Genomic DNA, 13,746 nt, shown 5'->3' on the forward strand with positions numbered 1-13,746 from the left:
TGGAATGTATGAAAATAGAATATGATTGTGGACAATAAAGGTGGGATTTTCATAAGTGTCCAGGGCCAGATTTTCAATGCAGTCTGGTGTCTAAAGATACAGATAAGAACCTATTGTGACTTACAAAAATATCTATGTTTTTGTAAATCCCGCTAGATGCCTATCTGCATTTTTAGGCACCTGAATACTTTTGTAAATCTGATCCTAAGTAACTGAGAGGCAAAAATCCTATTGAGATTAAATGAGACCTGTGCCTTTAAGTCACTTAGGTACTTTTTAAAATCCCACCCCAGGTTCCGCAGTTATAGTGTTATAGAGAATAGCTATGCAGTGTGGCCTCATGGCCAGAATGCTAGACTAGTATTCAGGAGAGCTGGCTTCTATTCCTGGCTCTGCCATTGGCCTGCTGGGTGACCTTGAGCCAGTCACTTCACATTTGTGCTTCAGTTTGCAAAATGAGGATTCAGGCACTTACCTTAGTTTGAAATCTACTGATGAAAGGTGCTATGTAGGAGGTATTATTATTATTTGGTGATAAATTTCTCTTTATGGGGTACCTGCAACTTTGGCCCACAATCTATGAAAGTTTGAGCAATATTCCAAAAAGAGATGGATATTGTCATCTACCCAGAATGTTTTTTCAGAAGGGTAAATGATGGTTTCCACCCTCTTCCAAATGCGTATGCAAAACAGAGGTGCTGCTGCTGCTGACAAGAAGCCATACTTATCTTAAAAATGCCCTTCAGAAAATTGCTTTCCATGCACGTCTGCTAGAATCATTTAGAAAAATAAAAGCACCCTTGAGTGGCTTTGAATTGTGTAAAGCACACTAAACAGTCTACCCTTTTATTGCTGCACGCTTAGCTTGTTAGGACACCTTTGTGAGCATTGCCATTTAGTTTTGGTATGTGGCTCAGATATCATAATTAGAGAGACTAGTTGATGTTCTCAGGAAGATCAATGCCCATAAGAGGTTTGTTGATTGCACATGATTTGTTTTAGACTCAGCCAGAGAGACAGCAAAACAGGAAATCAAGCTGTGTGAATTACATGATGGATAGACACACTGGACAGAGCGCAGGGTGGCCAAACTGTGGCTCAGGAGCCACATGCATCTCTTTTAAAGTTAAAGTGCAACTTGCGGAGCCCCCTAGGCCTCCTGCATTCTCACCTACTAGACTGGGGGGTGGAGGGGGAGCTCAGGGATTCTGCCCTGTGGTGGGGCTAAGGGCTTCTGCCAGAGATGACTTGTGCCCGTGGAGCGTGGAGAGTGCATAATTTAAAGGTGTCACACTCCCTCAGGTACACTCCCACCTTACCCTCAGTGGCCCCTCCCTGCAGCTCCCCAGCTGTTTGCCACTGCCCATTCCCACGTCCAAGCTCCCAGCTTGCCGGCTCCAGCAGCTGCCATGCAGGGAAGGGACTTGACAGCACTATGTGACCAAGCAGGGCCAGCAAACCCTGTCAAAACTCTCGGGGGTGGCATGTGACCCCACATGCCCCCCATGCATCACCTCTGCCGGGAGCAGGGGGGTCTCAGGGCTTAAGCACCACAGGGTGTTCCTGCTGGAGCTCAACAATTCAGCAGGAGTGGGGCTGAGCGCTAAGCCCAGGAAGGTGCTTCCCATGGGGTTGAAGCCCTGAAACCCCTCCCCACAGGGCTAAAGCCCCGAGCCCCAGCTCTCAAACTTCTTAAGATTGTTGTATGTGGCTCGCAATGTCAGTAAGTTTGACCTCTGCTGGCATATGTTGATTATGAGTTGCAATGGACTTGCATTGACTTCTGATGTTTTCAGAAAGATTCCATATGCCTAAAATATCTCTGCAACCATAGTGAAGGTTTTAACTGCATCGCCTGCCTATAAAATAATTAGTGCCCAAAATATGTTAGATGGTGCAGGTGACAATTCAGGAAAAGGCAATAAGGCATATCAGGACTTCTCCCTCCATGATGACACCTCTTTGTTTTATGTGACTAACATGCTTCATCTCTCTTACTTCTGAATGGAAGGGAGCATCTGAGCTGAAGGTTTTAAATGCTGTAGGTGGCCAGAAAAGGCCTCCAAAGAGAAAAAATATCAGTGACTTTAACAGAATGAAAAATGTTGTAATGGCAATAGCTGAAGGGTTACACTGACAAACCAGGGATTTAGATACACTCAAAGGGCTCTATCCTGCCATTGCGATGCACATGGAAATTTTGTGTAAGCAGAGTCAGGATGAGCGCTCCCCTGACATCTGGTGGTGAATTGTAAGAGTGTGGAAAGAGATTTCGAGTATTTGCATTGGCATCCACCCCCCACTTAGCATAAGCCCACAGCAGACTGGGATAGTTATTTTAACAGCTCTGGGATCCCCAATTTCTCTGTTATTGGGGCAGGAGAAAAAAAAGTTTGTCACCCTGATTGTGTGAATGGGGAGCTGTGGGACTGCTTTGTGACAGAGATGACTCAACCTCAGTTGAGTGGTACTTGCTGAACATGGGACATGGGTTCCAAAACCCCATGAATGGACAGAGGTTGGGGACTGGTGTGTGTATCTGATGGTATGGGCCCCCTTTGAGGACCTGGAACACCAACTGCACATCCTCCTCTCTCCAATGTTAAAAAGAGTAGAGCTAATTTTGATTCCATTAGGAATCCATCTAGAGACTGCTGAGTTGAATTCATGTTGGGCCAATGGTGCACCAGCACCAGGGCTCCCCTATGAAGAGCTGAAAGTACTGAGTGCTGTGTTAACCAGTGGGGAAGCCTGAAGACCTATCGTTAAGCGGCTAGCAGAGCGGAGCAGTTTGCAGCATGTTGGAGCAGCCAATGGCACAGTGAGCGGAGTGAAGCGGTTTGCAGGGACGGCTGGAGGAACGGCCCAGCTGGTGTGGTGGAGCGAGTTGTGGTGAAGGCTGCAGCAGAACTCCATGGAGAGGCGGAACAGTTGGCCCTGGCCCACGTAAGGTGCCCCTTAACATCCTGTGTGGACTGCCCCCCCATTTCCACCCAGGCTGGGGGAGTAAAACTCTGCAGATAAACTCTTGAATTCTGGGGTGGCACTGACCAGAGACTTATGAGTTGTTGGACTTTGGGGTAATTGGACTTAAGATCCTAAGGGGAAAAGGACATTGCCAGATGTACTTGGAGGTGGGTTTTGTTTATGGTTTGTGTTATAATCCTGTTTGTGGTGTTTCTCCAGTGGGATGCCGCATTGTTTCCTTCCTTTATTAAAAGGATTTTGCTACACCCAGACTCTGTGCTTGCGAGAGGGGAAGTATTGCCTCCTAGAGGCGCCCAGGAGGGTGTGGTATGTAAGTGTCCCAGGTCACTGGGTGGGGGCTCGAGCCAGTTATACATGGTGTTATTAAAACGGAACCCCTGGATACTGAACCTGGCCCTTGTTGCTGCCAACTCAGAGGGGCAGAAGGGTTACATTTGCATAAAAACAAATGGCAGCAAGATATGATCTAAAAGGGACCTACCATAGTTAGCAGGCAGGCTTTTTCCTATCCATCAATTATTTACCAGCTTGTCCTTGTTAATCAGCTGTAACATTTGCAGTTAACACATTTTGGGCCAGATTGTGGTTGATCCCTTCACAGGAGCTCCAATGGGTGGGGAAAGACTCCTTGTGGCCCTGGAAGCAAGGATATCTGATGGTTGTTGCCATTGCTAGTGCTAGCCTCCTCAAACAAGGCTGGAATATCGATCTGCCTAGCCTTCACATTGATAAGCAGAGCTAGACTCATTGGCTGACATAGGGGAGGGAGAGGAGAGTGTTCAGTTCATCCCACAGAAAAGTGGCAGAGCTGCCACTCTAACCTTTGCATCCCAAGAGCCTCTGGGGAAATTCTAGCTGAGTCAGCAGTATTGCTAAAAAAGCATGCAGCTGGTTATTGCATTCTGTTCTGCTATTTAAAACATGTCTGCTAATGCAGAATGTGAGTGTTAATCAGCTAAAAAAAGAGAGTCAGTGTTTCTCACAGCAGCAGCAAAAGAATGTTAAATCCTGGGCTATTCTTGGCAAGGTGAGGGAGCACTACTTGTTAAAACACTGCCAGAGAGATATAAGACCTCTGTCTGCAAAACTGCTGATGAGGGTTGAACAGATAAAGTGAAAGGTTGACAAAATGGGCTGTGGAGGGTGAAGTAGATGATTTCAGCACTATAATGGATGACAGTGAACAAGGGAAGGACATGTTTTTAAGGCAATTTTGTATTAGATTCCTAATTCAGCAACTGGGTTGATTGGTAGCAACATATTTGCACACAAGATCAAATCCTGCCCTCCCTGCCTACTATGGAATTGGTGTGGTTTCACTGAAAAGCTGAGGGGGCAGGATTTGGGGAGTCTCAATGCTCTGGGCAGCAAGGCTATGAGCTCCTGGGGCAGTGCAGCTGCAGAGCCCGGCCTGACCCGGTCTCTGTGCTGCATGGTGGTGGTGGTGGTGGTGGTGGCGGCAGCGGCATGGCTGGCTCCAGCAAGGTGTTGTGGCTGTATTGCCGCTAGCCACCCATGCTTCAGGCTGCGCAGTAAGCGGGCAGGGAGCAGGGGGGATTGGATAGAGGGCAGGGAGGTTCAGGTGGTGGTCAGTGGGCACGGGTGTGGATAGGGGCCCCAGGAGGGGGGGCAGTCAGAAAGGAGGGGGATTTGGATGGGGCTGCAGGGGGCAGTCAGGGGCAGGGGTTCCGGTGGCAGCCAGGGGACAGAGAGAAGGGGTGGTTGGATGGGGCGGGGTCCCTAGGGGGGCAAGTCAGGAATGAGAGGAAGGGGTTGGATGGGGCAGGAGTCCAGGGGGGCAGATAGGAAGTGGGGGCCGGGCCATCACCCCATCCCCTAACTAGCCCTCCATACAATTAACGAAACTTGATGTAGCTCTCAGACCAAAAAGTTTGCCTGCCCCTGCATTAGGGGAAGCTGTGAGCAGTTCAGATACAGCCACCTAGGCAGTAACATCACTCTGAGCTGCTGAGCTGGACCTATAATAAACAATATATTCTGAGTCTCCTTATGCAGACTCCCAAACACTACATGGTGCCAGGAGTAGACTGACAAGAGTGATTGCGGACAGACAACAGGGATAAGGAAAGGGGAGCAGCTGAGAGCTCCACTGGAGTTGAAGTTATCTGGGAATGAAGCAGATAACTGGAAGACATTTGAACAGAGATTCGGCCTGTGAGTGGCTTAGATGAAAAAGAAGACAAGCAGAAGGTAGCTATCTTTGTAAAATTACTGTGGGGCAGGAAGCAGTAGATGTTTATTACAGAATGCAGCTGTCAGGCAGAGCAAGGCATGCTAAAAGATGGTAATGCAGAAGTTTGAAGACTACTAAATGCCAAAGACAAGAAACTTTTGAAAGATACAAATTTCACAGGAGAACTCAGAGGGGAGGGTCATTTGAAGAATTTATGTCGGCTCTCACACTGCTGAATCAAACATGTAATAATGGACAGCTCACAGATTCAATAATCAGAGATCAAATTGTGATGGGTTTTCAAGATCCAAAGATTAGAAAAAGACTGTTGGAAGATTCAGCTTTGAACCTGGCAAGGCAGTAAGAATATGCCAAGCAGCAGAGGTTATCTAGAATAGATTGATACTTATGGATTGAAAACAAGACACTGCTCTGATGGACAGACTCACAAACCCTGAATGCAAAGAGAAAGCACAAAGGCAGTGCAGAGCAGAAATGCAAAAAGTGAGTTTACAAATAAGGAGTTTGTTGAGGACAACATAAAGAATTGCACACAATGTGGAAGCAAACTAACTTCAGCATTAGCCAGCCTTTGGGCAATGTTGCAACAAGTACAATGAATTCAATCATTTTGCAAGACTGTGCAATTAGGAACTGCAGGTGGACAAAAAGAAACAATGTATGCATGCTGTGTAGCAGGAGGAGAACCGTGTTAGCATTTTGTTAAGGAGCTTTAAATGAAGCAACTGTACCAAATGATTGGAAAAGAATGGAACTTTTGGGACCTTTGAGACTTCAAGCAAATGTGGTAGCAGAATATATTTGAATGAAAAAATGAAAAAAACTGGGTGGACTGACAATAGGTAAAGTTAAGGGCTCACAGTGGAGAGCTCCTTTCTACTCTGGGTACATGTAAACTAAAGCTGCTGTTAAAAGATAAGATTGAAATAAAAATTCTGTAATTATGCCAGGAGAAAAACCCATGCCTATACTGGGCTTGAAAACAGGTCAAGCTCTAGGTTTATACAGAGACTATACTCATTAGAGGGACAAGGGGACTCAGGTATTGAGGAGCAGTTTCAGGATGTCTATAAGGTCATAGGACTATTGCCAACAGAATATCAAAGTGAATTGTCAGAGCCTAACTGTCCTAAGAATGTTCCTTTAGCTTTGAGAAAAAAGCCCAAAAGACAAACTAGATAGATTAGTGGCACTAAAGATAATCAAGAAAGTAGAAGCACCTACAGAATGTGTTTAGTCATTAGCAATTGTAGAAAAGAAAGATGGAACCCTCAGGTTATGCTTAGACTTGAAAGAACTAAACAAATATGTCAAAAGAGCACATTTTCCCATGTCCACTAGGGAAGAAATTTTTGGAGAAATGTCTGGTGCTAAATATTTCTCCACATTGGATGGATTCATCAGCAGAATTTTGGTAAATCCCCTTAGATGAGTAGCACAAGTTTATGTAATTTTAATACACCATATGATAGATACTGCTTTTCCAGACTGCCATTCAGGTTAAGATCTGCACCAGAGGTATATCATAGGATAGTGCCACACATAGTTGAAGATATAGAAGGAGCTAAGATATTTTGATAACATTCTAATATGGGGAAGGACAGTAGAAGAACATGACTACAGGTTACAGAGAGCATTAGAAAGGAATAGGGCCAAGATTAAAATTTAAAAAAAAAGCAGAAATGAAAATGTGCAGACCAAGATATCACATACCCGGGAGAAAAACTTACAGAACAGGGAGTCCAAATAAATCCCAACAGAATTAAAACAATTACAAACACTTCACCTCGCAGTAGTCAATGGAGGAGTTCACGGATTCTTAGGAATAATCAGATTTATGGGATGTTTGTACCTAATTTGGCTGCTAAAACCAGCAATCTTAGAGCACTCTGGCACAAAGATTATCAATAGTCATGGGATGCCAATCTACACAAGGAATTTGAAAACCTGAAACAGCTAATTAAGTGGGCTCCTGTCTTAGATTTTATGATTGCAAGAGGCAGACTAAGCTGTCCACAAATGCCTCAAAGGAAGACATAGGGGCAACTTTACTACAAATGTATGATGAACACTGGAAACCAGTGGCATATGCTTGCAGGGCACTCACTAAAACTGATTGTCAATATGCACAAATTGAGTAGGAGGCTTAGCTTCGGTGCATGGTTGCAAGAAATTTCATGTGTTCGCCTATGGGCAACCAGTTATTGCTGAAACAGGCCATAAGCCTTTAATATCCACCTCAATAGAAAGACTTTTTTTCAGTTGAAGTTATATGGATTTGCAAACAGAATATAAACCAGGAAGGGGTTTAGAGGTTGCGGACATTCTGGCTATAGCTTTTCATAATACTGTAGCAGAAAATTATTCAGAATCTGATATAGTTGCCTGTGAACCTATTAAAGAAAAACTACCCAGTCTCTGACAAAACCTGCAATGCGTTTGCAGCAGCCATAGCACAAGGTGAGACATTGCAAAGAGTGATCAAACTTATAACTGTTGGTTGGCCTGGACACCAAAATATACCTAGTCCATATTTTCATTGCAAAGAACTTTCTGTGATTGATGGCATTTTGCTTATCAGGAAAAGATCAATTGTTCCCAAAGTGTTACAGCCTGACATGCTTATTAGAATTCATGAAGGACATTTAGGAATTGAAAAATGCAAAAGAAGGATCAGAGATAGGTTGAATTGACCTCAAATGAATGAGGATATGGAAAACAACAGTTAAGAAATGTAAAACATGGCAAAAATGCCAGACTAAGTCTGCAAAGGCACCTATGCTGGTACATCAGGAAGCTTTAGAAGCCTGATATAAACGTTGTTATTGATTTATTCTATTATACTGGCAAAGATTAGGCTTTGATTTTAGACTATTACTCACACTTTGCAGAGATTGCTTTAATGGAAAATATCACAGCAAAGCATTTACTAGCATGCATTAAATCAATATCTACTGGACATGGTATTCCTGCAGTGGTAATGTCAGACAGCCGTCCACAATTTGCATATTTGCACATTCAAAAAATGTGCAATAGACTAGTAGTTCAAGCATATTACAGTGAGTCAAATGGTCTAGCAGAGAATAGCGTAAAAGTAATAAAGCTACTGAAGAAAGCAAAAGAATCTAACTCAGAACCTTATTTGGCATTGATTAACTATAGGACAGCATCCTTGAGACAAGGGTCGTCTTCTGCAGAGATTCTGTTTAATAGCAAATTAAAAACAGACTGCCTCATTTTGTAGAAATGATCTTAAGAATGAACATGATGTAAAATGGTTGAAGAAAGCTGATAAAGAAAAACAAAAACTGTATTATGACAATAACTAGAGCATTTTAGAACCTTCAACTCTGAAATTTGCTTCTTCTATTTTCTACCAACATCTAACACCTTATGCACAAATACACTTATGCACACAGATTTGCTCACACAAGTAGTCTCATTAAGCCGACTACGTATATGCTTGCTATTATCCACGTGTTTCCTGGATCAGGCCTCAAGTTAATTAACCTTCCAGTGTAAAGTCCACTGGTGTGGCTTCTCTCAGACTTTTGCCTTACTAGGCAACTATGCTTTATAAATTGTTGAATGCTGCATAAGCCTTTTCATGTAGAATATTTGGTTTGCAAATTAGGAGCCTGCTCCTGCTCCTATTCTATTCTACTGTTTTCAAAATATCATCCATTGCCCAATGCTTGTATAAATTAAGAAATACTGGTAAAAGAGGGCTCCTAATGGATCAGATATTTACAATATCCATATAGTTATGGTGAGCCACTGTGTCATACAGCAGTGAAGTTCAGGTCTTATAGCAAAGTAAGCAAATTTAAATAGCCTCTTTCTAATAATCTACTAATATCAAACAATCTTTTTTCTTTCTTTAATAATGCAGACCTCAGGAGATGAAAGGAACACAAACCAATTCTTTGTAGGCTCCTTACAAAATGAGCTGCTTTATAATATGGTTTGGTTACTGTTTATTATAAGTTCTGAAATCTGTATGTTAAAAAAAAATGGCAGTAGGCTCTATTCAGAAACTTCTCTTCACTTCACAGTAAAATGTAATGGATACAAAGCTCAGCAAGAAATACCTTATTTTATTTCTGTATTGTCACAAATTTGACCAAGGGTTAGGAATAAAGACAATATGTGGGTTTTGCCAAAATAGAAATCCAACTGCTGATTCTCTTACATATATACCTAAAGGATTCTATTGTGATTTTTAGCCATCACCCTGTGATGATGGTTGTGCAAAGCCTCAGCATCCCAACAAGTGCACTATGAGACACTGGGCTACAGGGCAGCACAGTTACCACAAGCGGAGTATTCCCACTGCCACATCTCTTCAGGGAGGCAGCAAGCTCTCCCCTGTGCATTTGGCCAGCTCTGCAGGCCAGTGTAGTGATGATTGAGCCATGACTCTGTCTCTTCCTCATCACCTTTATGGTATCTAATGCCTCAGAAGGTACAAGCAGGGAGCAGTCCCTACACTCAAGAGTGGATGATAGCCCTAGTCCTGCTTCCACTGAACTCAATAGCAAAGTTCCTGTAACCCTTAATGGTGCAGAATCAGGCCTTGTGGTTCTGTCCAGCTCTTGTGTGGGAGATTAGTGATAAAAATGCTCCTTGTGCCTGCCCATTTCCTAAAGACCCATATATGATCCGTCCCAAAATTTGGAGGTTTTTGGTTCTAATCAGTACAGTCAATGAAACAATCAACCAGCAAGTTCTCCAATTACTAGTCTTCATCAATTCATACCAGTCACAACTGCAACACAAATGTCATATTACAGGTCTGGGCAAGTAGTGTGAGTAGCATAAAGTAACAGAATTTTCTTCTCCTGATTGAAAGCCCACTGAAATCAAAGGTAGTCTTTCCATTTACTTCAATGAGATTTGGATCAGGAGGAGAAAATTCTCAGTTATTTTGAATGTGATCCTTTAAGCCCTCTGATCTACTAACTCCCTCTAATTTCCATGGGAGTTGCACACATAGTCAGTTTTCAGGAACAGCCACTTTGTTTTGAAAATGTACCTGCTGGTAATATGCCATGTGTAAGTCTACTTATTTAGGACCAGGTTCTGACAACCCGATTCATGTTGAGTGGTACTTTCTTCCATGAGCACAGCCTCTGACTTCAATGGGACTATTTGCAGAGTAAGATACTGTTCAGTGGAAGGGAGTTAGAATTGGTTGTTGCATGGTTGGTGAATTAAAGAGCTTGTACCTTTATTAGTAATAGTTTTTAAAAGCTTATCAATGACATATTAATGTGCCATTTCTCTGACAGAGATGATGTCTGTCTATCTCTTCCAAAGAGACATTGGCATTTCGGCAAGTATCTGGTTGTCAATCAGGTTGTTATACTGCATATAAAAACACACTGGATAAAATCTATCCCAGGAACTCCAGTCAACAGTTATTCTGGAGTAAATGCTAATGCAAAGGAGAACTCAATCTAGCTCCCCTGAGTTATACGTAAGATGAATTTGGTCCATCATTCTGTGGCATTTATACATTTTTCAAGTGCCTTTTTTATAAAGCTCAACACACACCCAAGTATGAATTTGTAATCAGACTGGTTTAATACCTCTGATGTTGTGTAATGTATTTAAATAATAAGCTATCCACTGTTCTAATGCATGTTAATATATTATAATACAGTCTGATCTGAGATCAAAGTAATACATCTTAGAAAATGACATTTTTTAAAGTAGAAGTAATAGTGACTTAATATTCCACACTTACATAGGGCTTTACATGTTCAAAGCACTGTATAAACAATAAAAAGAAAGTACAAACTCCTCGCCTGATTGACAAAATGCTCGACGTTGCCTAAGTGTGTCCCTCACCTTATGTTCACTTAAGAAAAAGTTGAGATCACTCAGCACCTTGCAGGATCAGACTAAACAATCCTGTAAAGCAGGTATTATTCATGTTTTACAGATGGGAAAACTGACAAAAGGCAAGGATTAGAAGTCAACTTCTACTCAGGTCATGCACCAACCCCATCTACAGTTCTTCAGATCACATGTGCATCTGATCCATGGTATAAAGTACGGCAGCCTCAGGACTGTTCTACAGTAGATGGCTACCCAAAGATTTTTCCAACAGCTATTGACCACTGGAGTGCAGAGTTGGCCTGGAGATGCTTTCTTTTTTTCAGGCATGTTCCTTACAATGGTCAAGGAGGGATGGGGGGGAGTATAAAAGAAGCTATGACAGCCCTATGCTACCGTATCAGCAGAAGGCAGCTGCAGCATGGCTAATAATCTGCTTAATAATGATTTTACTTTTGAGATTTAGAGTATTAAGCTCTAAGTGGCTTTTGTTTTCCACAAATCACAGCAAATGCAAATACAAAAAGGACAGAAAAAAGATGCCTTACAAATGGCAGATAATGATTTCTTGCACATGGGCCAGCCTCAAAACTGGCAAACCAAAAAGGGGCCATAAAATCCCAACATCTGCTTAGGCCCTGGGCCAAAGGCAGATTAGCCAGACCAGAGAATCGGGGCTACAATCTTCCTACTTGTCTGTGAAGGGTCTAACACTCTGTGTGAGCTATACAGATACATAATAAAGTAAAACAGCAATAGCAATAATGAACAATGTACACACTCCCCAAAGTCTGATACTAAATATTAGCAGGAATGAATTGGGGAGAAAATGAAGCCTGCTTAGGAACTCATGGGACAGATTCAAAGCCCCTCCAAGTCAATAGGGCATTTCTATTGACTTCAATAGGTTTAAATCAGGCCCCAGTGGAGTATCGCTCGACGTATTTACTAGTGCTCTGAGCACCAATGGCAACTCTGTCAGCTCCTAAGGAGCTAGGCTAGCAGCATAGAGCTGGTGAGGGCAGTGTAGCTTTCTGTACTCTATTCTTCTCCCTCATGCACTCACCCAAGACAAAACTGAATGTAAAATTTGATATCTGATGCCTCTTCTATGTGGGAATTTTGTCCTTACTAGGCAGACAAATGATTTAATGGTTGTTTTCAAGCTCTATCTATTGTGATCCCAAGAGATAGCTGGAGATATATGCTCATTTTTTACATAGCGTACACATAACATGGATTCAGTGTTGACCAAGAAGTTCTCTCTTTTACCAGGACCTTGCATGTTTGACTCTCTAAATGTGTGCACAGGTTTTAGACAGCCCACATTTTTCTAAGCAGGTCACTTGTTCCCTGAGATCTCTCTCTAAATCAGGAGTATAATGTTTATGCTTTCAGCAGCACAGTGATTACACAGATTGTGTAAGACTTCCTCTCTGTATGAAGCTTTTTATAGTAAGATTCTTCCAGGGCTTTGTGTCTCTGCCTCCTAAAGCATCCCTGTCAACTGGAAATGAATGAGATGTACGTGTACATATTTTAAAATTTCACAGCAATATTGCTTGGTGCCTTTTGGGGTATTCTTTAAAATGAATAACAGAACTAGGTCAGTGTTATATGAAGCATGAATTAAAAAAAAACACACACACACTGTGCACTAGAGTGAAGAAGGCAGCTGTTCCCTTCACCTTTCCTATAGTCTTAGTAAATTTTTAAAAAGGCTTTAGGTTAGGCATTAAGGAGCAAATCCAGACACTGTGAGCACACAGGCTCTCTTTGCAGCTATGCAGACCTGGTCTTCCATGTCCACACAAAGAGCATGTGGAGCCATTCAGACCAGTCCAGCCTGCACCACAAACTAGAGGGAGAATTCCTACCCTCCATCCTGACTACCAGCTTGTATGCTGCTGACCAGGATTTAGGTTTGTGACATTTGCTATAGGACATTTATACTAATGAAGTATTTTTAATTATGTGGTGATGTGTGCCTGAGATTCTGAATGTTCTTTACAAACACTGAGCTAGTTCTGTCCTCCTAGAGACCTCAGCAACCTCCCCCAAATTCAGTGGGACTGCATGAGTATGACTGAGAGCAGAATTTGGCCCACTGTGGCTCCTTACTCCCCTGCAAGGAACCAATAGATAAATGTTATCACATAGTATGCAGGTGTTCTACTCACTGCAGGTGTGCCTTCTTGTGTCTTGGTCTGCAAATTAGCTGTCACCTCATCTGGTCCCCCCTAGCTATTGGTTGCTCATGTTATGGCCCTTTTCTCCCTCCATGAATTGGGACACTCCCTCTTCATGACTTGACCCTCTGGCCAAGTCACTATAGAGTTCCACCCTTCCATGATAATAAAGTCCCATTGTACAAACTGTCCGGATGCTTCCTCAGATTATCTTCTATTGCATGTCTCCAGGTCCTGGGCCACTTTTACTGTTGCTGGTAGGGCAACCCAGGCCCTCCTGCTATTCCAGGTTCCAGCCCTGGGACCCTATGACTAGGAAGCTAGGTATGCTCAGTCTCAGATCCTGCTGCTGTTGCTTGAGCTCCTCCCTACACTACCTCTCTCTTTTGTCCTATTGCTGGGTTTTCCCCCAGAGTGTCTTCCATTCCCCTATCTGATTCACTGCTCTAGCTCTCTTGTAAGACTACCTAATGCAAGACAGGGCCCCAGGGCTTACTCTCCTCCTTGGTCTAG

This window comes from Gopherus flavomarginatus, chromosome 3 (assembly GCF_025201925.1).
Source record: "Gopherus flavomarginatus isolate rGopFla2 chromosome 3, rGopFla2.mat.asm, whole genome shotgun sequence".
Classification (NCBI taxonomy): Eukaryota; Metazoa; Chordata; order Testudines; family Testudinidae; genus Gopherus; species Gopherus flavomarginatus.